This window comes from Ovis aries, chromosome 1 (genome assembly GCF_016772045.2).
Source record: "Ovis aries strain OAR_USU_Benz2616 breed Rambouillet chromosome 1, ARS-UI_Ramb_v3.0, whole genome shotgun sequence".
Lineage (NCBI taxonomy): Eukaryota > Metazoa > Chordata > Mammalia > Artiodactyla > Bovidae > Ovis > Ovis aries.
In genome coordinates this window covers 75088771-75115714 of record NC_056054.1, presented here as the reverse complement: position 1 = coordinate 75115714, position 26944 = coordinate 75088771, and the positions used below count along the sequence as shown (strand labels likewise).

At 37.5% G+C, this 26944-nt stretch overlaps 1 protein-coding gene and 1 pseudogene across 6 annotated transcripts in view; one reads left to right on the top strand and one right to left on the bottom strand.

Moving 5' to 3' along the window:
- The window catches only part of DPYD (dihydropyrimidine dehydrogenase), a 930457-nt gene that overhangs the window by 66364 nt on the left and 837149 nt on the right, over positions 1-26944 (top strand). The gene's annotated exons all lie outside the window — the stretch shown is intronic.
- LOC105611650 (small ribosomal subunit protein uS10-like) lies at positions 23049-23572 on the bottom strand (annotated as a pseudogene).

Genomic DNA, 26944 nt, shown 5'->3' with positions numbered 1-26944 from the left:
CTTTGCAGAAGCTTTTCAGTTTGATGTTGGCCCACTTATTTATTTTTGCTTTCGTTTTTGGTGTCAAGTCCAAAAATTTTTTCTAAGACCAATGTCAAGGAGCTTTTCTCCTTTGTTTTCTTCTAGGAGTTTTGCATTTTAAAGCCTTTTGTTTAAGTTTTTAATCAATTTGAAGTTGATTTTTATGTATGGTGTAAGATAGGGATCAAGTTTCATTCCTTTGCATGTGGCTTGTTTTCCCGTGATAATTTTCATTGCTTTGAAGTCTGCTCTCTCTCAAGTTAATGTATCTACTCTGGGTGGCGAATCTGACAGTATTTTGGAGGCTTCCCTATTATTGGGTTTCCTGGAGTTTTTCACTGTCAGACTTGTTCACATTGAGCCCCCAACAATTTATCAATTACAGTTTATCTTTTCCTACTCTGGTACTGCTTCCCGTGGCAATTTCCTCTCCTTAGTCTTTATGCTGGTATACTCTGACTCCCTGTGTGCACCTGCCTCTCCCATCTTGGGAAAATGCATTGCTCTGGGTCCTCTGCTCTTTTCCAAGTCCAAGAAAAGCTGTTGATTTTTCAGCTTGTTCAGCTTTTTACTTTTTGTTAAGTTGCAGTGGTGACTTCCAATCTCTTTACTTGCAGAACCAGAAACTGGAAATATGCCTCCTTAATTTTTTGTGAAACCTCATATAGCTTCCTGCTTCATGGCATTAATCTGAGATGCTGCTGCTGCTGCTGCTGCTGCTGCCGCTGCTAAGTCGCTTCAGTCGTGTCCGACTCTGTGCGACCCCAGAGACGGCAGCCCACCAGGCTCCCCCGTCCCTGGGATTCTCCAGGCAAGAACACTGGAGTGGGTTACCATTTCCTTCTCCAATCTGAGATACTGCTTCCCATATATCTGCATAGCATACTCTCTAACTTCCTTCATATATCTGCTCAGATATGATCTAACTGGCAAGATCTTACTTGAGACTGAAAGTCATAATAGCAGTGTCTCCCATTCCAGCATTTCTTTTTTCCTCTGTTGTTCTATCTGTCTTTCTATTTCTTATTATCTCTATTTACACTTAATTTTTCTCTATAGCATTTGTTATCACCTATATATTTGCTGATATTTGTTTGTTGACTTTTTCCTTCTCTAGAATACAAGTTTCTTGAAGGCAGTGGCTTAATCAGTTTTGTTCACAACTATGTCCTCAGGGCTGAGACAAATACTTGGCAAGAGTACATGCACAAATTAATGAAAGAAAAATTCCAGAAACTAGACCGTGTTACTATATCAGATCTAATTAACAAAACTTAAATAGTCTCACATGTATCAAAATTGAAGTTCAAATTTAAAATTTGGTTTTCCAAATTCATTTGCCTTTGGACACCAGTATTTTCATCTGTATACATTTTAATGGATCAGAGTTAGAAATATTTAGCCCCAAGTGTACTCGATAAAAAGGTCTGTAGTAGAATGCCCAATTATCTCTAACCATCTCTGACAATATTTTTAGTGAGCAATATGATTCTCAAGTTCTATAAGAATGCTATCATCCTGGCTTTTAACTGAAAAAACTATTTTAGGTCATAAGAAGAGAAATGTCAGATAACTTATATCTTTGGATTATTATGATGATAAGTTTTTATTTTTGTCTGGAATTATTCTCTAAAAGGATTGAGGAGGAGCATTTTATGCTTTTTCTGAGTTGCCCAAATGAAATCAGTAATAATGGTTCTTACTCTGATGCACTTAAGATCTGGACATCTTATGAAATTGTGAGATCCTTTGAGGCATACTTTGTAATATTGTTTATAGGTTAAAATTTCACAAACAGAATAATCTAGCTGAAGAGAGCACCACTACTGTAAAGATAGGCCACTTTTTCCATCATCACAAATTGAGTAATCATTTAGTACAGCACTTTCCAACCTTTTTCTTTATTTTTCTTCTGTTTTAGAACACCATGGCACGCATAGAAATATATACATCCCACAATGCAGTATCAGGGAGTATTTGGAGATGTATAAATGGGGCTTGCTAAATGAGTTAATTGCATTTCTGGATATATGTTAATTTATGTAAATAAAAGTTTTGTGTATAGGTAAATACAACATATAACATAAGTATGTCATTATATATAAAACATAAATATGTATGTAAACAGTAGAATGTAGTAAAAATCAAGTACAGAAAGAAGATATTAAATGTTTATAATTTATTAAAAACCTCTCAAAGGTTTTTAATATTGGTATTTTTGAAATGTATTAAGATCAGAAAGGTAACAGACGGACCTATATAGTGTTCAAATATGTTTTCAGATGTGGTAAATTCTGAATGCATACAGATGACTCAGTTTTTATCATATAAAAATGCTATCACTTTATATCCATCAATATGTCTTGCCACACTTCTAAGCCACTCTCAGAGGCCGGTTAAGAATCTCCCTATGGAAGACATACTGAGTGCCAGTAGCCTGTGTGATTACTCTGCATTTACCCTCCTGTGGCATCTTTTGATTGAATCATTCAAAGTTGGCAAGGTGATTTGGAAAGTAAGTGGAAAATAAAGGTTATTTTATATATCCTTTTGGAAATACTTCTTGAAGTTTCATCTGAGTTTTAAGGAAGGAAGATTTTATCTGTGGCCATGTAGCTGTGCATATTCCCATGACTCCTGTTACAACACTGGAGATGACTCAAGCCTCTCAGTGATGGGTCTTGTGTCGTAGTCGTCTTTGGTTCTTCTATGTGTGTGTAACCGCTTATAGCGCAATAATGAAGAATTTTAAAATGCAGTAATCACATTCCCAAATATTGTCACTTATATTAAAAAAAAAAACAATTGCCAATTGTTACATTATAATATGGTCTTCTTCTTCTAAGTCACGTCAGCCATGTCCGACTCTGTGCGACCCCAGAGACGGCAGCCCACCAGGCTCCCCCGCCCCTGGGATTCTGCAGGCAAGAACACTGGAGTGGGTTGCCATTTCCTTCTCCAGTGCATGAAAGTGAAAAGTGAAAGTGAAGTCGTTCAGTTGTGTCTGACTCTGAGAGACCCCATGGACTGTAGCCTACCAGGCTCCTCCATCCATGGGATTTCCCATGCAAGAGTACTGGAGTGGGGTGCCATTGCCTTCTCCATAATATGGTCAAGTATTTAATAATTTTGTAACTGATTTTAAAAGGAAAAGCAATGTACTTATATTGGTGTCATATAGGTGAATTTCTGGGCTACTTTTGCCACAAATTTAAGTAAAACAAAATAAATGCAATGTTATTGACTCATGCTTTTCTGAAGTCTATCTCATAACGCTATAATATGCTACAAAAATTTATTATTAACTTTCAGCAAATATTTCCTGACAATTAACTGTGGAGAGAATGGAACAATGTAAATAATCAAAGAGTGAGTGAGGATGGCAAGAAAGAAACAGAAAAAAATAAAATGAGAGAATGGTGATGATGAAAATTCTATGGTAATTTTTCATACTATAAATGAATGACTTTCCAGTAATCAATAAGTAATGAATTTTAGGTCTCAGTTATTTTATATTATTTGCAATAAATCATTTTTAGATATCTGCAGAAGTATTTTGATATTTTCACAAATACTATCCTAGAACACCAAAAGCACAGAGATATATAAGCACACAGATATATAAGTTTTTCTCCTGAGGAGAAAAACTAAATGCATTTCATGTAGTTCAGTCAACACGCTTACTTTACCTGTTAAAGATGTTAATTTTTCTTTTCACATTCAAATAATAGGCAAATCTTTCTCCCAACCAACCAATGTCAATAAATAATCTTATACTGTTGAATTCTCAAAGTTCCTGGTCAGCATGTCCAAAAGCCTATGCAAGAAGCTAATGTTTTGAGTACAGTGCACGTTTTTCTTCCTCTGCCTCTGCAGCAATATTTCCTCTTCCACATACAAACACAAAGTCTAAGCTTGTCACTTTAAAAAAATTTGTTGAAGCATATATTGTAACTAGAGGTATTCACAGATGTAATCAGATAAAGTTCCTTTTCTCATCCAGACCTCAAAATCACTAACCCATTCTCTGGAAAAGCCAAACACTCATTTTTCTGTTATTCCTAAAGCCTCCACAATTTAGTTTCTACTTCCTCCCCATAATGAAATCGCTCTCATCATGGTTACAAGTGGCCTCTGTGTTGCTAAGTCCAGTGAACATATTTCCAATCATTTTTTTCTTACTAGAGCTCTCTGTATAATTTGATATATGTATCAAATTCTATCTATCTATCTAACATCTTAACCTGGGATATCAAACAGGAACATTAGTTGCAAAATAAAACAATATTTTCACAAAAATCAGTTCCACTTATTTGTAAGAAGTCTTCTATTTCCTTGGTCAAGGACCAAAGATAACATCACACCATTCAGATATGTTCATTAAATTCAACCTTGTTTTTAGGTCTGAGGTTTTATATCTTCTCAGAAACTTTATCTGATTAGTCCCTACTCAGTATCCTGAATCTACCTCCAGTGTGGCCCAACCTCCCTCCTTTCTATTTTGCCTTACTTTCTCTCCCTTGTTTTATTCAATTAACTAATCTGTTGAGAATTTATTAATTCCCTGGCACCACTGTAAGCATTTGGAATACAACTAGACAAAAATGTTTTCTTCAGGGCACTCTTATTCTAGTCATGGGAGATAGACAATAAAAGCTTACAAATAAGTAAATTATATTATACTATTTAGAAATTACTTACATTTTATTTGCATTGCTTGTTTACTTGTCACTCTTTCCAATGATACTATAAGTTCTTAAACCTACTAAGTGTCCAGCATCTTATTAGATACTTCCAATTTTTATTGACTCTAAAATCTGCCTTTCCCACTAATTGGTGAGTTTGTTTCCCAACTCAATTAGCCTAGCCTTCCTTACTGTATTCCAGGGTCTTATATTAATATAAATTAACTTTAGAGTAATGCCACTTTCAACCTTCCCTGGTGGCTAAGAGGTTAAAGCGTCTGCCTCTAACGCGGGAGACCTGGGTTCTATCCCTGGGTCGGGAAGATCCCTTGGAGAAGGAAATGGCGACCCACTGCAGTATTCTTGCCTGGAGAATCCCATGGATGGAGGTGCCTGGTGGGCTACAGTCCATGGGGTCGCAAAGAGCTGGACATGACTGAGAGACTTAACTTTCACTGTCAATTTCAATGCCACTTTCATGCTTTGCTAGGACCCTAAAGAGAAGAAGTTCTCTTTGAGCAGATCTATACTACTATGTTACATGCATTATTATTTCCCTTTTATTCCAGTTTGGGTGTTTATGTGTTTATTGATTGCTTTCTAGAAACTTACTATTGTATGTACTCTTGTAACTTAAACTGTCATATTGGATTGATTATAGGATTATAGACTTTTAGGAGAGTTAGTTGCTACATATAAAAACAGATTTTCCTGATTCCTGGGTAGTACACATTGATCTATTTCATTAATTTTAATGTCTACATAATCAGTTCAGTTTAGTTGCTCAGTCGTGTCCGACTCTTTGCAACCCCATGGACTGCAGCATGCTAGGCCTCCCTGTCCATCACCAACTCCTGGAGTTGACTCAAACTCATGTCTGTTGAGTCGGTGATGCCATCCAACCATCTCATCCTCTGTCGTCCACTTCTCCTCCCACCTTCAATCGTTCCCAGCATCAGGGTCTTTTCAAATGAGTCAGTTCTTTGCATCAGGTGAAAGTATTGGCTACATAATATTCTATTACATACACATGTAATTGCGTATTTAATCATCTTTTTTTTAAAGACTTATACCACTTCCCAGTTGGATACCATTACAAGCCATGCTGTAGTGAAACTCCTCTGTCTACCTTCTTTATGTATATCTACATGTTTCTATAGTGTAGAGTCCTAGAAGTGAAATTGCTGGTTCTAACAATGAATGATGAAAAGTTTTCCTTTATAAAGGGTTTACCAGTTTATACTTCCCCTAAGGGTCCTTTGGACTGCAAGGAGATCCAACCAGTCCATCCTAAAGGAGATCAGTCCTGGGTGTTCATTGGAAGGTCTGATGTTGAAGCTGAAACTCCAATACTTTGGCCACCTGATGCGAAGAGCTGACTCATTGGAAAAGACCCTGATGCTGGGAAGGATTGAGGGCAGGAGAAGAAGGGGATGACAGAGGATGAGATAGTTGGATGGCATCACCGACTCAATGAACATGGGTTTGTGTGGACTCCGGGAATTGGTGATGGACAAGGAGGCCTGGCATGCTGTGGTTCCTGGGGTCGCAAAGAGTCGGACATGACTGAGAGACTGAACTGAATGAACTGACTCCCCCTGAAGTATAGATGCTGTTTCCCTTTCTTCTTTACAAATCTTTCATCTCTGTGTGTGTGTATGTGGTGTGTATATGTGTGTTTTATTTCTGCATCTTCTGGTGATCATATAGCATTTCCTTATGAAGGGAAGGGGAGTTTGCCCTTTAATCTGTGGTGTAGGTCTTCTGTCTCTGCTGTATGCCCTTATAGCATGCTACATCACATTTCATCCTAATTATAATACCATTGCTATTATATTTTACTTTTAACTGTTATTCCTGTTTCTTAACTTCTTCGGTTAAATATATCATTAAGGCTAAAAAATAATAATTATAACTTGGACAGATCTTTAGTATGGAGTTTTTTAGTTTTACATATTTAGAACAAGTTTTTTTTTCTTTTATATTTTTACCTAATATATGTTGAGAGAATGAATGGTTCATGCATTTTTGAAACGATCATAGTTTTCTTGTTTTGTTATCATTTTCGGTTTATGCTTCATAATAGTAAAAAAGCCTATATAAAAATTTGTTTTTAGAATTGACTGTAAAATATATTTTTAAATTTGTATAATATGCAGTTCAGTTCAGTTCAGTTGCTCAGTCCTGTCCAACTATTTGCGACCCCATGAATCACAGCTCGCCACACCTCCCTTTCTATCACCATCTCCCGGAGTTCACTCAAACTCACGTCAATCGAGTTGGTGATGCCATCCAGCCATCTCATCTTCTGTTGTCCCTTTTCCTCCTGCCCCCAATCCCTCCCAGCATCAGAGTCTTTTCCAAAGAGTCAACTCTTCGCATGACGTGGCCAAAGTACTGGAGTTTCAGCTTTAGCATCATTCCTTCCAAAGAAATCCCGGGACTGATCTCCTTCAGAATGGACTGGTTGGATCTCCTTGTAGTCCAAGGGACTCTCAAGAGTCTTCTCCAACACCACGGTTCCAAAGCATCAATTCTTCGTTGCTCAGCTTTCTTCACAGTCCAACTCTCACATCCATACATGATCACTGGAAAAACCATACCTTGACTAAACGGACCTTTGTTGGCAAAGTAATGTCTCTGCTTTTCAATATGCTATCTAGGTTGGTCATAACTTTTCTTCCAAGGAGTAAGTGTCTTTTAATTTCATGGCAGCAGCCACCATCTGCAGTGATTTTGGAGCCCCCCAAAAATAAAGTCTGACACTGTTTCCATTGTTTCCCCATATATTTCCTATGCAGTGATTGGGACCAGATGCCATGATCTTCATTTTCTGAATGTTGAGCTTTAAGCCAACTTTTTCACTCTTCTCTTTCACTTTCATCAAGAGGCTTTTTAGTTCCTCTTCACTTTCTGCCATAAGCGTGGTGTCATCTGCATATCTGAGGTTATTGATATTTCTCCCAGCAATTTTGATTCCAGCTTGTGCTTCTTCCAGTCCAGCGATTCTCATAATGTACTCTGCAAAGAAGTTAAATAGCAGGGCGACAATATACAGCCTTGATGTACTCCTTTTCCTATTTGGAACCAGTCTGTTGTTCCATGTCCAGTTCTAACTGTTGCTTCCTGACCTGCATACAGATTTCTCAAGAGGCAGGTCAGGTGGTCTGTATTCCCATCTCTTTCAGAATTTTCCGCAGTTTATTGTGATCCACACAGTCAAAGGCTTTGGCATAGTCAATAAAGCAGAAATAGATGTTAGGTTACTTTTAATGTCCTAAGAATAATTGAAAGTAAATTATGTCCCCTTATTATGGGCTATCATGTGAAATTTGATATATATTTATTAATTTAAACTTGTTGGTTATGTTGTTTAAACAACACCATCAGGTTTCTGTTTAAATGAGACTGATCATATGGTGTGTACAATCTAGTTAGGAAAGGTCAACAATAATTAAACTGATCAAAATTTTGGCTATTATAGATACATTGTGGTGAATATAAATAGAAATGAGAGGAAATTGAGAGAGTCAATTCCTAGGCAGGTTGATAAAAAGTTCGGGATCCCAGAGGAGGAGAAAGGGATCTGGGGCTCTCAAGGAGGTCAGTTCATTTCAGAGACTCAGTGGTGTCCAATTGTTTGTGACCCTATGTACTGCAGCACGCCAGGCCTCCATGTCCATCACCAGCTCCCGGAGTTTACTCAAATTCATCCCCATTGAGTCGGTGATGCCATCCAACCATCTCATCCTCTGTCATCCCCTTTTCCTGCTGCCTTCAATCTTTCCCAGCATCACGGTCTTTTCCAATGAGTCAACTCTTCGCATTAGGTGGCCAGAGTATTAGAGTTTCAGCTTCAACATCAGTCCTTCCAATGCACAACCCAGGACTGATCTCCTCTAGGATGGACTGATTGGATCTCCTTGCAGTCCAAGGGACTCTCAAGTGTCTTCTCCAACACCACATTTAAAAAGCATCAATTCTTTGGTGCTCAGCTTTCTTTATAGTCCAACTCTCACATCCACACCTGACTACTGAAAAACCATAGGTTAGACTAGACGGACCTTTGTTGCTAAAGTAATGTCTCTGCATTTTAATATGCTGTCTAGGTTGGTCATAACTTTCCTTCCAAGGAGTAAGTGTCTTTTAATTTCATGACTGCAGTCACCATCTGCAGTGATTCTGGAGCCCCCCAAAATAAAGTCAGCCCCTGTTTCCCCATCTATTTGCCATGAAGTGATGGGACCACATGCCATGATCTTAGTTTTCTGAATGTTGAGCTTTAGGCCAACTTTTTCACTCTCCTCTTTCACTTTCATCAAGAGGCTCTTTAGTTCTTCTTCACTTTCTGCCATAACGGTGGTGTCATCTGCATATCAGGAGAAGACACTGACAACCCAATCTGTACTCTTGCCTGGAAAATCCCATGGATGGAGGAGCCTGGTAGGCTGCAGTCCATGGGGTCGCTAAGAGTTGGACATGACTGAGTGACTTCACTTTCACTTTTCCCTTTCATGCATTGGAGAAGGAAATGGCAACCCACTCCAGTGTTCTTGCCTAGAGAATCCCAGGGGTGGGGGAGCCTGGTGGGCTGCTCTCTATGGGGTCACACAGAATCAGACACGACTGACGGGACTCAGCAGCAGCAGCAGCATCTGCATAGCTGAGATTATTGATATTTCTCCCAGCAATCTTGATTCCAGCTTGTGTTTCTTCCAGCCCAGCATTTCTCATGATTTACTCTGCACATAAGTTAAATAAGCATGGTGACAATATACAGCCTTGATGTACTCCTTTTCCTATTTGGAACCAGTCTGTTGTTCCATGTCCAGTTCTAACTGTTGCTTCCTGACCTGCATACAGATTTCTCAGGAGGCAGGTCAGGTGGTCTGGTATTCCCATCTCTTTCAGAATTTTCCATAGTTTATTGTGATCCACACAGTCAAAGGCTCTGGCATAGTCAGTAAAGCAGAAATAGATGTTTTCTGAAACTCTGTTGCTTTGTCAATGATCTAGCATATGTTGGCAATTTGATCTCTGGTTCCTCTGCCTTTTCTAAATCCAGCTTGAACATCTGGAGGTTCACGGTTCATGTATTGTTGAAACCTTGCTTGGAGAATTTTGGGCATCACTTTACTAGCATGTGAGATGCGTGCAACTGTGGGGTAGTTTGAGCATTCTTTGTCATTGCCTTTTTTTGGGATTGGGATGAAAACTGACCATTTCCAAGGAGGAGATAGGGATCTGCAATTCTCAAGGTGGAGTAAAGGACATCATCTCTTTTCCCTCTATATTCCTTAGTCTTAGTTACATAAAATGTTTTTTATTTTAAGCCTGGAACTGATGATTACACAACAAATAACTCAGTTTAAACTCTTTACTAGGGATTATATCACAACAGTGTATCCCACTTGAGGACTGTTCCTCCTTCCTGAAAACATTCTGACTAATCCTGATAGTTTAGAATGTATATTATGGGAATGGGTCTGGTAAGATCTTTCTATTGTTAAATTCTAATCCTGTTACCTTGAAATGTAAATTGTGGATGTGAGTCTGGTAAAATTTTTACAACTCTGAGACATTCTATTGATTTATTGCAATAACTAATTTAAAAAGTATGTGACTCCTATATTTAGACTAGCGAGGGATCATTCTCTGTCCCTCTTCTCATATCTGTGTCAGAGGCTTTCTCTGTCCCTTTTCACACTTTAATAAAAGTCTGCTATACAAAAGCTCTTAAGTGAGCAAGCCTGGTCCCTGGTCCTGAAGCTGAATCATCTTCAGAGATCAAGAATCCGACACTGTTCACTGTAAACTATCAAAATGACTGAAATGACATTGGAAATGAGAGGAAATGACTAAAGTGACAGGGAATTTAGGTTGGATGACCTCTGAAGGGGTAGCATTTAAATTAGGCAGCCATATATTTTATCATGTGTTGAAACTCAATTTAAAAGTTTTACTTTTGCATTTTACTCTGTTAGTATGATTGTTAGTATATCATTGTAGCTGTTTTATTTTCGTTTGCTTACTTAATATATTTTTGTCCATGCTTTTATCTTTAAAAAGTTTTCTTTTTTTTTTTTTTCTGGCATGTTTGGTTTTGGTTTCTCCTAAATAGTATGTTTGGATTTAATTATAATTCAAGGTCAAAAAACTTTGTCTGTTATTGGTGAATACAAATGATTATAGATGATAAATTTGTTAAACGCCTTCTATGCTGTGGTTTGAGAATCTTTTAACTGTTTTCTGCCTTTTAATGCAGATGCTAAGCTATATTTACCTCTGTCTTCTGTAATATTTGGGTAGGAAATAAACATTTATTGGGAAAAAAGGGTACTTTAAAAACTGTATCTATACTGACACTGTTCTAATTTTAAAAGTCAATAATTGACTAGTAGTAGGTATGCTAGAGAGCTTCCCCAGTGGCTCAGTGGTAAAGAATCTGTCTGCAGTGCAGGAGATGCAGGTTCAGTCCCTGGGTGGGGAAGATTTCCCAGAGGATGGCATGGTGCCCACTCTAGTATTCTTACCTGGAGAAGCCCATGGACAGAGGAACCTGGCAGGCTACAGTCTACTGGGTTGCCAAAAGTCAGACATAACTGAAGCGACTTAGCAGACAAGGATGCTAGAACCTGTAATTGTTTTCTAGCTATAAATATTTTAAAATGTGATCTCATAAAAATATTTAGAATTTCTATTGTCTTTTATAACTATGAGAATCTAAGGTATCTTATTTAACCTACCAGAGAAAGATTGAAAAAAAAAGATTTTTATAAATATTTGTATTAATAGTGGAAGAAATCTTTGTCATTTCTATCTTTCTGTTTACCAGTGAGTCAATATATAGTGAAAGAAAGGTTTTCCATAGATTGCTAAGGAGATAGAAAGGGAAGGAATCCTTGTTACTGCTCTGTGTTTAAAAGGGCAGTGGATAATGTTGCTAGACCATACAGAATTCCAATAGAGAACATTTTCTTTTAACCTTTAATTTTTTCATTTAGAAAGAGTAATGCGTAGTGTCCTCTGGGTAATAGGCAAGCAGATTTCAAGGTGAAGAATAAAATACAGATAACAAAAATAAATTGTTTGATATTTTCAAAATCAAAGAAATAAATCATCCAGAAGGGGGACAATGATTAAAAATTACACTGTGGTAATATGTTTATAAGCGAAAAAAGTCCAGTAAAAATTAAAAAACAGAAATAATTTCAAACTAACTATAGATCATTATACATTTGTAGAACATGCAGCATATATCTTGATTCAAAATTAAGAACTGCTGTCACATAATATTTGTCACATACATTCTGCATTTGGCATTAAAGATTTCATGTATATATTCATTAAGCATATATTATGACTAGTATTAAAATTGTGCTGACCGTAGTTTAGATTTGATAATTCTTAATTGAAGTACTAGACGGCAATGCCTATTTTTCTTTCCTAAAGCCTAGATTTTTGGTAGTTTAGATTTTTTAAACCAGGTTTATTTTAATAAACTTGCTAGTTTCACCAATACATTAAATTTAATAGCTGGTTATAGATTTAAGTTTGAGTTTCAAATGTTTCTATCACAGGGTATTCCTGGTAAAACTCTTACTACAGTTAAGTTAGGGAACACTTGTAAAACAGCAAAACAGAAATACTGCCTTTATACCACCTAGAAACAGAAGAAAACAAGCAATGTATCCATGACATTCACTTTTCAATATACTTTGTATATAAAACCTTATCCTAAGAATTGTAATTCTATAAGGTTTCCATAATCGCTTAAGTGATAGCCATAAAAAAGGGACAAATCCCAATTATTATTGAACAAAGACAAAAATACTTGCTGTGTTTCTGGATTGTTTCAGTGGGTTTAAAAACAAAAATACTGTATTGGTGTTTTTCTTTCTGGCTTACTATGCAAGACAGGGAAAGAGACACAGATGTGTATAACGGACTTTTGGACTCAGAGGGAGAGGGAGAGGGTGGGATGATTTGGGAGAATGACATTCTAACATGTATACTATCATGTGAATTGAATCGCCAGTCTATGTCTGACGCAGGATGCAGCATGCTTGGGGCTGGTGCATGGGGATGACCCAGAAAGATGTTATGGGGAGGGGAGGTGGGAGGGGGGTTCATGTTTGGGAATGCATGTAAGAATTAAAGATTTTAAAATTTAAAAAATAAAAAACAAAACAAAAAAAACACAAAAATACTGTAATTACAGTACCTACAAGTTGAATAAAAAGAAATCAATTTACTTATTCACATTTAAATTATACACAGTTACAGAACATTTTCCTATGGATTATAATCCTGTGACGGAGAAGGCAATGGCACCCTACCCCAGTACTCTTGCCTGGGAAATCCCATGGATGAAGGAGCCTGGTAGGCTGCAGTCCATGGGGTCGCTAAGAGTCAGACACGACTGAGCGACTTTACTTTCAGTTTTCACTTTCATGCATTGGAGAAGGAAATGGCAACCCATTCCAATGTTCTTGCCTGGAGAATCCCAGGGACGGGGGAGCCTGGTGGGCTGCCGTCTATGGGGTCATACAGAGTCGGACATGACTGAAGCGACTTAGCAGCAGCAGCAGCAGCATGATCCTATGAAACTTTCATTTGAGTCATATCTTTTAATTGTAAAAATTTGAAAGAAAAAAATCAAAATTCCTTTAGTAGAGGGAGAAGAAAACCATCTTGCCATCTTCTGGATCTTCAGAAAGAGCTCGTGGGAACATCAGATAAACTAGGAAATTGATTCACATCTATTTTCAAGCTATGTGATTAGAAGACAAAATTCAGTGCTTGGCATAGAGACCATTTTTGTTGTCAGGGGAGGAGGTACTGAGTGAGGGAATTTCTTCAGGGGATTGGATGCTTCAGGAAGTTCATTTTCACTTTACAGAACTGGAGGAAGATCAAGAGTTCCTCTTCTTAATCCTGTCCCTGAGAACCCCTTTGTAACATCTGACCTTTGACAAATAGACCCCTGGAGTCTAGACTAGCAACTCCAAGTCAAATGGGAGAGTTGAGCCTAAAGAGGGTCCAAACATCCTATGAGTGCAAGGTCAGTTTCACTTATTCAGGACCTGCTCTGTCAGAAGGGAGTTGGCTTGATGGAAGGACTGCTCATGTGGCTTTAATCCTGGGCTGGGGCAGGTGGTATCTGGTCTGTTCTGGAGTTGAAACTGCATCTGCACAACATCACAACTTGATCTCCTCCTTCCTCAGAGATCTGTTTCTCTAGAGCACTTCCAGGTAGTCCTCTTTGGTCTCTGTTAAGTGCCCCATTTGGAGTATTGAGGATGTTAGTATAGTCAAAGCTATTGTTTTTCCAGTAAGCTTGTATGGATGTGAGAGTTGGATCGTAGAAGGCTGAGTGCCAAAGAATTGGTGCTTTGAATTCATGGTTCTGGAGAAGAGTCTTGAGTATCCCTTGGTCTATAAGGAGATCCAACCGGACAATCCTAAAGGAAATCAACTCTGCATATTCATCGGAAGGACTGATGCTGAAACTGAAGCTCCATTACTTTGGCCATCTCACACGAACAGTTTATTCGTTGGAAGAGACCACGATGCTGGGAAAGATTGAGGATAGCAGGAGAATGGAGTGGCAGAGGATGCAATGGTTTGATGGCGTAATCGACTCAATGAACATGAGTTTGTGCAAACACTGGGAGATAGGGAAAGACCAGAAAGCCTGGTGTGGTACAGTCCTTGTGGTTGCAAAGAGTTGGACATGACTGAGCAACTGAACAACAGTATACTTTCAGAATATTTGATTTCTTAATAATTTTTCCAGTGTGTAGGGATTTTGTTTTCTTATGTTATCAGGGCTTTTCCTCAGCTCAGTTCAGTTCAGTTGCTAAGTTGTGTCCGATTCTTTGTGACCCCGTGAAATGCAGCACGCCAGGCCTCCCTGTCCATCACTAATCCCGAGTTCACTCAAACTCACGTCCATCAAGTTGGTGATGCCATCCAGCCATCTCATCCTCGGTCATCCCCTTCTCCTCCTGCCCCCAATCCCTCCCAGCACCAGAGTCTTTTCCAAAGAGTCAACTCTTCGTATGACGTGGCCAAAGTACTGGAGTTTCAGCTTTAGCATCATTCCTTCCAAAGAAATCCCAGGGCTGATCTCCTTCAGAATGGACTGGTTGGATCTCCTTGCAGTCCAAGGGACTCTCAAGAGTCTTCTCCAACACCACATTTCAAAAGCATCAATTCTTCTTTGCTCAGCTTTCTTCACAGTCCAACTCTCAAATCCATACATGACTACTGGAAAAACCATAGCCTTGACTAGACGGACCTTTGTTGGCAAAGTAATGACTCTGCTTTTGAATATGCTATCTAGGTTGGCCATAACTTTCCTTCCAAGGAGTAAGCGTCTTTTAATTTTATGGCTGAAGTCACCATCTGCAGTGATTTTGGAGCCCCCCAAAATAAAGTCTGACACTGTTTCCACTGTTTCCCCATCTATTTGCCATTAAGTGATAGGACCAGATGCCGTAAACTTAGTTTTTTGAATGTTGAGCTTTAAGCCAACTTTTTCACTCTCCTCTTTCACTTTCATCAAGAGGCTTTTAGTTCCTCTTCATTTTCTGCCATAAGGGCGGTGTCATCTGCATGTCTGAGGTTATTGATATTTCTCCCAGCAATCTTGATTCCAGCTTGTGCTTCTTCCAGTCCAATGTTTCTCATGATGTACTCTGCATAGAAATTAAATAAGCAGGGTGACAATATACAGCCTTGATGTACTCCTTTTCCTATTTGGAACCAGTCTGTTGTTCCATGTCCAGTTCTAACTGTTGCTTCCTGACCTGCATACAGATTTCTCAAGAGGCAGGTCAGGTGGTCTGTATTCCCATCTCTTTCAGAATTTTCCACAGTTTATTGTGATCCACACAGTCAAAGGCTTCGGCATAGTCAATAAAGCAGAAATAGATGTTTTCTGGAACTCTCTTGCTTTTTTGATGATCCAGCGGATGTTGGCAATTTGATCTCTGGTTCCTCTGCCTTTTCTAAAACCAGCTTGAACATCAGGAAGTTCACGGTTCACGTATTGCTGAAGCCTGGCTTGGAGAATTTTGAGCATTACTTTACTAGCATGTGAGATGAGTGCAATTGTGCGGTAGTTTGAGCATTCTTTGGCATTTCCTTTCTTTGTGATTGGAATGAAAACTGACCTTTTCCAGTTCTCTGGCCACTGCTGAGTTTTCCAGATTTGCTTCAGTGCAGCACTTTTCCTCAGCTAGTAGATCTTTTATCTGAGCTTTTGTGGTAGAAAATAAGTTGCCTTATATAGTAGCCAATGATTTTTTTGAAATTTTATTTCAAAAGACTCTGGCAGAAATTTTATAGATGTCTGTCTCTTTAAATGTGTGGCTGATCTTTCCATCTCTGTTGGGAAGATTGTCCTCCATCTTTACGGAATAAATTCACTCTAAACTGGATACTTTGTGAAAATGCATTTTTAAAACTTCAGTTCAGGAGAAACTTGAAGCTTCCGTCTCCTTTTCACTGTGTATATGTGTGTTTTTCTGACTGAAATGAAACTTTGCCGATTTGGAAAGTTTTGATATAACATTTAAGAACATAAATTTTCTAATCTCCTTCAGTTAGCTTGCTGCTGCTGCTGCTAAGTCGCTTCACTCATGTCCTATTCTGTGTGACCCCATAGTTGGCAGCCCACCAGGCTTCTCTGTCCCTGGGATTCTCCACCAAGAATACTGGAGTGGGTTGCCATTTCCTTCTCCAAGGCATGAAAGTCAAAAGTGAAAGTGAAGTCGCTCAAGTCATGCCCGACCCTTAGTGACCCCATGGACTGCAGCCTACCAGGCTCCTCTGTCCATGGGGTTTTCCAGGCAAGAGTACTGGAGTGGGGTGCCATTGCCTTCTCCAAAATTTTTGTGTTATTTTCAAATGTACAACATAGTAATTTGATATTTTTATAGGTTATACTCTATAGAAAGTTATTGAAAATATTGACTATATCTCCTGTGCTGTACACCTGAATCCCTATCCACTCAGAAACCACTAGTTTTTTCTGTGTCTGTGAATTTGTTTCTGTTTTATTTGTTCTTTTTTTAAATTTTTTAGACTCCACATTTAAATGAAAACACACATAATTTGTCCTCTGCTGTCTGACTTACTTCACTAAGCATAATATCCTTCAGGGCCATCCATGTTGTCAAAATTAGCAAAATTTCCGCCTTTTTATGGTTGAGTATTAGTCCTCCGTGTGTGTGTGTTTGTATGTATGTGTATATCACATCTTATTTATCCATTCATCTGTTCATGGACACTTAGGATCTAATGCATTCTTTATATTCAGTTCCTATCTATGTTATCTTCTCCAAGAGCAGAAGCCCAAGCCCTTATTTTTATCTAGATCAACCCAAGACTTGAACTTTCTTTATCTTTTAAAAATTGTTTCATCCACCCTTTAGAGTTTTCTAATGTTTTATTTTGTTTAATAAGTTTGTTCCCTTTCCCTTTCCATTCTCTGGCTTCTTGTGAAAGCAGTTTTGTGCTTCCCTGAAGATTGAAATTTTTATCTAATGCACTGTTTACTGTTATCTGAAGTTCTTAATTCTTCTGATGTATTTTGAAGGCTGTTTGATTGCAGCTACATGAAATTGACTATGTTTTAATATGTCTTCTAAAGACTGAAACTATCTTGGAACTTCAGCTTAACATATTTTACACTTAGAGTTTTCTTCTGTCTTTTCTAAAAGGAACTTTCCAGCTGTTTATTAAATATTTTTAAGTGTACATATTTTTAATGATTTGTTCTTATATCTGATTTCTCTTAAAATTGATTCTAGTCCTCCAAATTTCTTGAGTCAGATTAATTTTCTCATAAATTTGTTCTTTCCTCTGGAATGTTTTCCCAGAAACAAACATTGTGATTAAGAATGTTTTCTCAACTTTATTATTTCCTGCTATTCTTTTATGCTTACAATTTTTGTGTGTGTGTGAGGATAAGACATTTGATTCCATGTGGCCTGGTTTGTTCTTATAACTTGGGTTTTGAAGACAGTTTCATAAAGCAAATCATTGCTGGAAAATGGAAATAGACTGTTCTTGCTAATTACTCAATTTTAGATGAGTCATGTGACTCACATATTTTCTGATGCTTTCTTTGTATCTGATGACATCCTTTTTGTTCACCTTCTAATAAAAGTGTATTCTGAAAATAATTGAAGACTGTGTATAATATATTTTGAAAGAAAAATTAAATGTTAAATAAATGATGGCTGTTAATTTATTTATACAGTTTAGTACATTTATTAAGCATTTTTACTCAGATAGTATTCTTATTTAGATTCTAGGCTAGGTGTGGTATAGTATGTCATATACTTGGATAGGAAAAAAATGAGCCTTGAAATTGTACTCAGAAATTTTATAAAGGTTACTGCTCATCAGATGTGCTCACATTTGGCAGGAGAATCTTAATTATTCTTTTCAGAGTGATTCACCTAGTTCAGAAACTTAAGTATGACAATACCCAAGGATTTTATTGAGTCTAAAGTTGTGAAGACTTCACAGGACTGAACTAATAGCATGGAAGTTCCTGAAGAGTTGAATTAAATATAAATCAATCATTAATTAATCCAGTAAGTGGATATTGAGCACCTACTATTGACCAAACACTGGGTTATACATGAACTTTTAAACACAGAGGAATGCTTAGTCAAGTGAGAAAGAGAAACCCATTAATAAAGAACTGTAATATAAGGGAAATAACATGACAGACAGATGCTCAAGTGCTAGAAGGTGCTTCTATGGAATCATTAATCCAGAATGGGATTAATGGGTTTTAGGGAGACATATGCCTGTAGGTGATGTCAAGATACAAAGAATGCACTGTGGGATGTGGGTTATTTCTGAGGGAAATATATGGGACTGGCCCTTGCTAACTTTCTGTGTACCAGTTTATTAATTTATAATGAGGAAAGTAACTGCCTGGGTTATGTTCTGCCTGTGTTTGAGCTACATGGGCTATTAAGTCATCATCAGAATTATGTTCTTGATTTAATTTGAGATGTCATCACCAGTGAGAAAGGAACTCCGTTGAAAGTCACATAATAATCAGAAGGTTGCTGCGTGAGCATCAGGTCCATTGAATTTCAGTAAGATGAATAAAAAGTTGTTGTTCTGTGTAGCAGTTTCACAATCTTTTTCTAAAAGATTACCTTTTAGAAAATGCAGATGCTCAGTGCTCATTGGCTATAACTCTGCTTTTACAATTTGGATAACATTATCATTAATAAAGAATAAGAATTATTATAATGCATTGCATTTAGTATATTGTGTTCTATTTTAAAGATGGGGAAACTCAGTTTAGAAAATTACTAGCTCTGTAAAGGATTAGGCAATGGCACCCCACTCCAGTGCTCTTGCCTGGAGAATCCCATGGGTGGAGGAGCCTGGTGGGCTGCAGTCCATGGGGTCGCTAAGAGTCAGACACGACTGAGCGACTTCACTTTCACTTTTCACTTTCATGCATTGGAGAAGGAAATGGCAACCCACTCCAATGTTCTTGTCTGGAGAATCCGAGGGACAGGGGAGCCTGGTGGGCTGCCGTCTGTGGGGTGGCACAGAGTCAGACATGACTGAAGTGACTTAGCAGCAGAAGTAGCAGCTCTGTAAAAAATAAAAAGAAAATTGCTAGCTCCCTGATATTAGGGACGTTATTTCCACTGTCTGGTGCTCAGTTTCTTTTTCTATAAAATGAAGATGATGTTAATTTACACTAATATTGATAATACTAATAGCATATAATAATAATATTGTTAGCAAATGTGACACCCTATTGCACATAGAAAGCACCATGTAAGTCATAATAATACTTAGTGAGTATTATTATAACTAAGAGAAAACAGAAAGAAAATGAAAGTAGAGCATTAGTTTTTAATGTGAGAATTGCTAATTTTAAGAAGCTAGCAGATAGTTTAGTTCCTAATTTTGATCCTTGAATGTTTGTTAAAACTGGCCCAATTTCCTCTTAATTTCTCCATTCTTCCATTTTTCCTTCAGTAGTACTTCCTGACTGATTCAGATATGCAAACTTTAACAACTCAGTTTCTTTCCAATATGCAGTTCTAGTGTACCTGAATTAAGCACAAACACACACACATATAGACATACAATTCTTAGCTACAGACAGTTAAAATTATAGAAAGCTTTCATATTCATGTGTTTGTCCCCCAGTTATATTTTTTTTCCTTGCTGCTGATACCATTAACCACTGTGAAATTTATAAAAGTAGGTATGGTCTGGTTTGATATTTGCAGAGTTTTGTGGACTAGAGTTGAATATCTAATTTTGATTTAGTCTCAGAAACTTTCTGTAAAATAGTGTAAATATATGTATATATATATGTCCAGTTCTAACTGTTGCTTCCTAACCTGCATACAGGTTTCTCGAGAGGCAGTTCAAGTGGTCTGGTATTCTCATCTCTTTCAGAACTTTCCACAGTTTATTGTGATCCACACAGTCAAAGGCTTTGGCATAGTCAATAAAGCAGAAATAGATGTTTTTCTGGAACTCTATTGCTTTTTCAGTGATCCAGCGGATGTTGGCAATTTGATCTCTGGTTCCTCCGCCTTTTAAAAAACCAGCTTGAACATCTGGAAGTTCACGGTTCAGGTACTACTGAAGCCTGACGTGGAGAAGAAGCACTGTAGAACTGAATAATGTCCTAATAGATAGTTTTAAACTTCATTTTCATAACTAAAATTTTAATTAACCTTAACTTACTTTGTTAATGAATACCTACTTTGCAATTTAAATAACAGAGAAAACTGGAAATTTACCATGCATTTTACCATTTGTAAGAGAAGAAAATATTCTGTATCAGTTGTAATCACGTGTGACATTAATCAGATATTTGGAGGTCTACTTCAATTGCCTGCAGTGTTAGCTTTTCAAACTCAAAATATTCTGTAAGATTCCCTTATAACTTGAAAATCAGATGACTCATTTCCCTTAGATAGCTCAGCTTGTGCAATTTTAGCTGTGGAGAATGAGCTGTCCATTACACTTTATCACCATTCTCTGCTGAATGCATTTGCTCTTTCTTCCTTTCCATTGCTTGTGTTTGTTTATCTAATTTGGATTATTAGCATGCCATAATGGTCTGTAATTTTTCCCCTCAGTCATTTACTTCTCAGGCAGGAAATTTCTTAGTGCTCCTGAGGACAACGAGAACACGTGATTTTTTGTTGTTGTTAAAGGAAAGTCACAAAATTAAAAGTTTGGAGGAGACTCCTGTCTTTAAGAAAAGCTTTATTCAAACATTTCTACAGAATATTTGTCCTTTTTTTTTTCCTGTAAATATGCATGGAGATAGAACTGAGCTTGGTGATAAATGCAAGCATGGCAGTCTTTATATTCATCAAGTTTGTTCCTTTTAATTTTTAATATAGCTATTATAATGCCTTGAGAATTATAGAAGATAATTCTGTTCTTATTTGTGGAATGCTTAGTGTATAGCTCAGGATTTGATACCATACTTGTAAGGTTCAGATCTGAGTGCTGTCAGTTTCTACCTAGGAAACTTTAGGCAAGTTATTTAACTCCTTTACAACACTTCCCCAATCTGAAAAAACAAATTTAGTAATGGCTTTTTTTAAAGGGAGATGATAGGGTTTTAAAAAATTAAGCCATAAAAGAACTTAGAACAATATCTGGTACCAAACAAAAACTCAGTAAGAGTTAGCTATTAAATAATTTTTGATAATGTAGAGAATTTTAGGAAATACATAGAACACAGAAAAATGGGATCACTTGAAATCCTACCCCTCAGAAATAAGTTCATAAATATTTTGGTGTGTTATTCCAGTCTTAGTTATCGTGAAGTCGTGTTATACTTCTAGATTTTTACGAAATATGGGATTATTTGTTTTTCAGTCGCTCAGTCATGTCCAACTCTTTGCGACCTCATGGACCTCATGAACTACTCTGCACCAGGCTTTACTTCCTTTACCATCCCCTGGAGCTTGCTCAAAATCATATGTATTTAGTCAGTGATGCCATGCAACCATCTCATTCTCTGTCATCCCCTTCTCCTGCCTTCAGTCTTTTGCAGCATCAGGATCTTCTTTAATGGGTCGGCTCTTTGCATCAGGTGGCCAAAGTATTGGAGATTCAGCTTCAGCATCAATCGTTCCAATGAATACTCAGGACTGATTTACTTTAGGACTGACTGGTTTGATCTCCTTGCAGTCCAAGGGACTCAAGAGTTTTCTCCAACATCACAGCTCAAAAGCATCAATTCTTAGGCACTCAGCCTTCTTTATAGTCCAACTCTCACATCCATACACGATTAGTGGAAAAACTATAGCTTTGACTAGGTGGACCTTTGTCATCAAGGTAATTTCTCTGCTTTTTAATATACTGTCTAGGTTGGTCATAACTTTTCTTTCAAGGAGCAAGTGTCTTTTAACTTCATGGCTGCAGTCACCATCTGCAGTGATTTTGGAACCCAGGAAAATGAAGTCTCTCACTGTTTCCATTGTTTCTCCATCTATTTGCCATGAAGTGATGGGCCTGGATGCCATGATTTTTGTTTTCTGATTGGTGAGTTTGAAGCCAACTTTTTCATTCTTCTCTTTCATTTTCATCAAGAGACTCTTTAGTCCCTCTTCACTTTTAGCCATAAGCATGGTGTTATATTCATATCTGAGGTTATTATTTCTCCCAGCAATCTTGATTCCAGCTTGTGCCTCATCCAGCCTGGCATTTCACATGATGTACTCCGCATATAAGTTAAATAAGCAGGGTGACAGTGTACAACTTTGATGTACTCCTTTCCTAATTTGGAATCAGTCTGTTGTTCCGTGTCCAGTTCTAACTGTTGCTTCTTGACCTGCATACAGATTTCTCAGGAGGCAGGTTGAGTGGTCTGGTATTCCCATCTCTTTCAGAATTTTCCACCGTTTATTGTGATCCACACAGTCAAAGGATTTGGCGTAGTTAATAAAGCAGAAGTAGATGTTTTTCTGGAATTCTCTTGCTTTTTCAATGACCCAACGGATGTTAGCAATTTGATCTCCTGTTCCTCTGCCTTTTCTAAATCCAGCTTGAACATCTGGAAGTTCTCAGTTCACTTACTGTTGAAGCCTGGCTTTGAGAATTTTGAGCATTACTTTACTAGGGTGTGAGATGAGTGCAGTTTAGTGGTAGTTTGAGCATTCTTTGGTATTGCCTCTCTTTGGGATTGGGATGAAAACCGACCTTTTTCAGTCCTATGGCCACTGCTGAGTTTTCCAGATTTCCTATTCAGTGCGCACTTATGTAATTTTTTTAACAACTGATTATCAATTTATTAAAAAGGTTGATTTAGGCATCGGCAGTGGTGACTCCCACCTTGACCCCTGTCTCAGTGCTGAAGGAAGTGATCTTGACAATTTCAGAAGGGCTGTGCAGGTCAATTAGTCACTTGTGGATCCTCATTTGGAATCGAGCCCAAGTCTTAGAACCTTCACCACTAGGAGTTTTCCTTGTAGTTATTCTCAGAGTCTTGGTAGGCATCCGAGCTTGTCCTTTCACTAGGAGATTCTTTTCCTTCACTCCTCTGATCAGGTCAGCACACACCTTCTCCAGAGACTTCACACTGCGGCTGGTGAGGGTGATCCTAATCCGGTGAATGGCCATGCGGGCTCCATGGGAGTCTTGCCAGTGTTTTTAAAGGCCGTGGCTGCAGTGCAGCTTCCTGACTGGCGTGTTCCTCCACGAGAATGAACAGCGGTGAGTCAGGAGCAGGAGTGGGCCTCAGGGAGCTCAGAGCAGCGGCGACAGCATCTTCCTCAAAGAGCATTTTTTTTTTTTTTTTGCTGTTTCAATATACTTCGATTAGCAGTCATTACATCAAAATTCACATGTACAGGATCCGAAGGACTGTCTTAAAAATTCTAAAGTGTGAGTAATTAGATATATGTAATTACACTCGTAGCAAGTCTATTGAGAATACGTAATTAGGTATATTGAGTGCAGCACTTTCACAGCCTCGTCTTTTTGGATTTGAAATAGCTCAACTGGAATTCCATCACCTCCTCTAGCTTTGTTCATAATGATGCCTCCTAAGGCCCATAGTTACCTGGGTCATTAAGGTCTTTTCTGCATAGTTCTTCTGTGTATCCTTGTGACCTCTTCCTAATATCTTCTGCTTCTGTTAGGTCCATACCGTTCCTGTCCTTTATTGTGTCCATCTTTGCATGAAATGTTCCCTTGGTATCTCTAGTTTTCTTGAAGAGATCTCTAGTCTTTCTCATCCTGCTGTTTTGGGGCCAGGACCTTACAATAGTGAGAGGAAATCTTTGGTATTATTGTTCTCCAGTTTGTAGGTCGCCCCCCTGGTGGGTATGGGATTTTATTTTAACTCGATTGTGCTCCTTGTGTCATCTCATTGTGGCTTCTTCTTTGTTTTTGTATGGGGAGTATCTTTGTTTGATAGGTTCTAAGGTCCTCCTGTAGGTGTCTCTTCAGCAACTAGTTGTGATTTTGGTGTTCTCACAGGAGAATATGAGTGCACTTCCTTGTACTCCACCATTTTGGTTGTATGAATCAGCCCAGCTCTGAATTTCTATTGATAAGTTGGAAATATAGCACTGATTCTTAGTGATATATGAGTGGTACAAGTTAGATCTCAGGGTGGCTAACTAAAAGTGATGACTAGGATATTCATTCATCCCTCCCTATTTATTCACCTTATTTAATTTTACAAGCTAAAAGGTCATTTATCTCTTGTGCAGTATTTTAGAAATCTGTATTTCCTGATGAATATGTGTATTCTAGAAGCACATGATGAATTGATATTTTAAGAAGTTAAAAAAATTAGTAAAGAAAAATAATTAAAGAGAACAAAGTATTGTATGATGATTTTCTTATGCTTTTTAAACAGTGGTGCTGGATTAAGTGTTTCCCCGTGTTCATGTTGTAGTTCCAGTAAATTACAAACTCCTTACCATAGTTTAGCAAGATTCTTTATGATCTGAGGTCTGTCTGCCTCACCTGTTGTAACCTCTACCGTTAAGCACAATATCAAACTTAAAAGAACACTTTCTTTTACTTAGAGCTAGTCAAGTTCATAGCCATCTCAGAATTTTTGCAATTCCTTTTTCCTGTGTCAGGACCTTACAAATTAGGCTGTCCCTGGCTATTCTATTTTTCCTCAGTCCATATTTCCCTCGCTATCACATTGCCATCGTGTCTTTCCCTAAAGAGATTAACAGTATATGAGGCTAACAGTATTGACATTTGAAGTGTGTAATTTACCATATTTTAAATAGACATTTTGAGTATATATTTATTTCATTTCTCTATTAAAATGTAATTTTTACAAAGCCAGAGAGCTAGAACATATAGGATAAACTCTAAAAATATTATCAATTTATTTCTAATAGATCTATACCAGTAAAATACATATAAATCACTTATGTATGCAAATGTTATGATGTGTCTGTTTCAGAGTATTGCTCACTCAGTAGTGAACATTTGACTTTTTAAGGAGAGAAATGTGGATATAATTTAATCTAATTAATAAACTAAGCAAGGTAAGCCTGATTATATGCTATGATAAGTGTTTAAAAAATCAAGTTTCCAGTTCCACTTAGCTGAGGAAATAAAAGTTCTCATGCAGCAGATGTATTGTTCACTGGGGATTGTCAGAAACTTCCATGAGTAATGAATTTGGGGAAGAGGATGGAATTATTCAAATCCACCATGTAATGGCACATAAGTGTCACTTTTTACTTTGTTTTGTTGTCTTAAAATTGTATTTAGTTTACATGTAATCAGCTTGTGCTGAGGAAAATTGTGATACAACTCCATAGAATATACTGAAGAAAAACACATTACTTACTATGAGGGAAAATAGCTTCTGCCACTAAGTCTGTAAGTTCTAGTGGGTCAAAGTATCATTTTAGTTCCTAAGAGTATCTAGATCAGCCTGTTTGAGAGGGAGTTATTGCTGTAGTAAGAAGCTCTAAAGCAATATTTTGTTGATTATGTTCGAAATTGGTTAAATGCATAGAACAGGTTGTCCAGTTTTGAGCCCCACTGCTAAGACGGAAAGTTGAGAACTGAAGTGGATTCCTGAGATAAGCACGTGTATAAATTGAGAGTTGAAAACAAATCAGAATGATGAAGCAAGGCTAAAGAATTGGATTGTTCAAACTTGAGACTGTAAGAGTAGGGAGTTAATAACAGTCTTTGAGCATGAAGGGTTCTTACAAAAGAAAGATGACTAACTGTTTTCCATCTTAGTGAGTGCAGAACAAGAGGACAGAGTTTAGCAAATATTTATTGAACGTTTCCATTGAGGACAGAACAAGAGGATGGGAACTATAAGGGCTTCAGATTAGAACTAAAGAATATCCTAAGAGTGAAGATTTTAATTCCTTGAGAGGTTGTGAGTTTTTTTTTTTTTTGGGGGGGGGAAATCTTTTAAACAATATAGATTTTTACTTTATAACTACCAATAGTCAGTAGTTTCAATTCAGCAAACATTTATTGCATTTTCAAGGACCTCTCCAGTTTAGTAGTTTCAGCAGCAGTCTGTCAATGAATATTAATAGAATATTGGGCAGATCTTTGTAGAGTTAGTAACATATAACCTACTTAAGACAGTACTAACCACCATCATGAAAATTATGATAATAATAGTTCCATAAAATAAGTAAAAGGTATTAATGGTATCATTTAGTGGAGAATTATACCAAGTAATTTCCTATATGAATTGTAGGATATGTATAGGTGTATGTATGTAATATATGTGCATGTAATATGTGTATAATGCTTAACTGAAGAATTAAGATAATTTGACAATTTAAATACATAGATGTCTTCGAATAGAAATAAATAATAGAGAGGAAATCATTTGAGTTTCAGCATAATATGGTTTTCCTTAAAAATTTCCATTTGAGAATTAAGCTCTAACTAAATTTTTCATTTTTTGCAATTTTAACATCATCACTGATAATATTATTATACTTCTTATTCTATTATTTTAGTTCAGTTCAGCTCAGTTGTGTCCAACTCTTTGCGACCACATGAACCACAGCATGCCAGGCCTCCCTGTCCATCACCAGCTCCCAGAGTTCACCCAAACTCATATCCATTGAGTTGGTGATGCCATCCAAGCATCTTGTCCTCTGTCATCCCCTCCTCTTCTTGCCCTCAATGTTTCCCAGCATCAGGGTCTTTTCAAATGAGTCAGCTCTTCGTATCAGGCGGCC